This window comes from Arachis duranensis, chromosome 3 (genome assembly GCF_000817695.3).
Source record: "Arachis duranensis cultivar V14167 chromosome 3, aradu.V14167.gnm2.J7QH, whole genome shotgun sequence".
Taxonomy (NCBI): Eukaryota; Viridiplantae; Streptophyta; class Magnoliopsida; order Fabales; family Fabaceae; genus Arachis; species Arachis duranensis.
The window spans coordinates 130,267,365-130,269,109 of NC_029774.3; positions in this window are offsets into that span (position 1 = coordinate 130,267,365).

The following is a 1,745-nucleotide window of genomic DNA, read 5'->3' on the forward strand; positions in this document are numbered from 1 at the left end:
AAGAAGTCGATTTGAGAGCTTGTCATGCCACTCTTATATGTTATAAGATGTTCGTCTCTCTTTTTAAAACATGTATTTGTGATGAGAAGATCAAAAGTTGAGGAAAAGTCCAAAATAGTTTTACCCTCGGCATTGATCACCCCGAAACCATGGCCTCCGTGAATACTCTCATATCCAGTTACTTTTCTCCCAACATGGCCATTTAAATCTCCTCCTAAGAAAATCTTATCTCCCAAAGGTATGCCTTGAACCAAACTCTCTAAATTCTCCCAAAACCTTATCTTGTGTTGTTCGTCCGAACCCACTTGCAGTGCATAGGCGCTAATCACATGGAAAGCACCTCCCTCCACCACAAGTTTGATAGAGATGATCCGATCTCCCACCCTCTTGACATCAACTACGTCCTTCTTCCACTGCTTATCCACAATTATTCCAACTCCATTCCTATTCTTCACCTTTTCTGTATATCAAAGTTTGAAACCAGAAGAATCCAACTCCCTAGCCTTTGCACCAACCCATTTCGTTTCTTGTAGGCACATAATGTTAATCTTCCTCCTTGTCATGGTGTCCACCACCTCCATGGACTTTCCTGTTAGAGTGCCTATGTTCCATGTCCCAAATCTCAACCTTTTGTCGCTTCGACCTTTACCTTTTCCTTTGTGAACTAGCTTATTTACCCTCGTCCGTTCACGAAAACGCGAGAACCCTTGCTCATTTAACACTACATCCGGGCACCGATGCAGCGGCTCTTGCTTTGACACCGTACTCGAGCCATACGACGCGTTACTTCCGGGCAACGACCTAGCTTTAGCGCAATAATGTCTTTGATTCATGTCATGGGGGGTTCGGCTATATTTTTACGTTGGTTGCCGAAGACCTAACACAATCCTCCTCCTTTATCCGGGCTTGGGACCGGCTATGTACCGCAAGTATAACATAGACGGAGTTAATTTATTTAAATAAATATCGAAAATTTAAATTTTACTTGTACTTGCCATAATTTATTGAAAAACCGAAAAAAATAAACAAGAGAATTAAATCAAAATATATACCATAATTGCTGATACATTGGTGATCCACCTATAATTGCGGTCCCCATAATGGTGGTTTTCTTTTTTCTTTTTCTAATGTTAAAGTTTGAGATGAGGCCACTATAGCCCATTATGGTCCCAATACAAGGTCATTAGAATATGCATATGGACTTACCCAACACTACTATTGTATTTTCATATATTGAAAACTAATTATATCTTTGATCTCACACATGGAGTAAACTTTTTAAACTGGATCAAATCTATTCAACTCTAACAGTATATTAAAATAATTATACTATGTATTCATATATATAGCTCTATACTGTTACTGAGCTATGGTTTAGATTTTAGAATTACAATCACTACTCCTCTACCTAGCTCGGCTCATTTAACTTTAATCATGTATTCGTACTTCAAAGTAACATTTTCTTTAGAAAGAAGGTCCACAATAATTACTTGGAGCCAATAGAGCTTGAGAGTACTTAATTTATTGGAATATAATTCTCTAAACTCAGAAAATTTGTGAAACAAAAAATAAAAGCAGTAGTCATGTTTGTTGGATTATTCCAAAACTATATGCTTTCCTCCTTAAAGTTCATTTTATATATTATTAAATTAAGAAAAATTCTTGAAAGTTATTAATTTTTAGTATTTTTTTATCATGATTTGATTAACATAAATATTAAATTATCTATAATAAATAAATTTTAT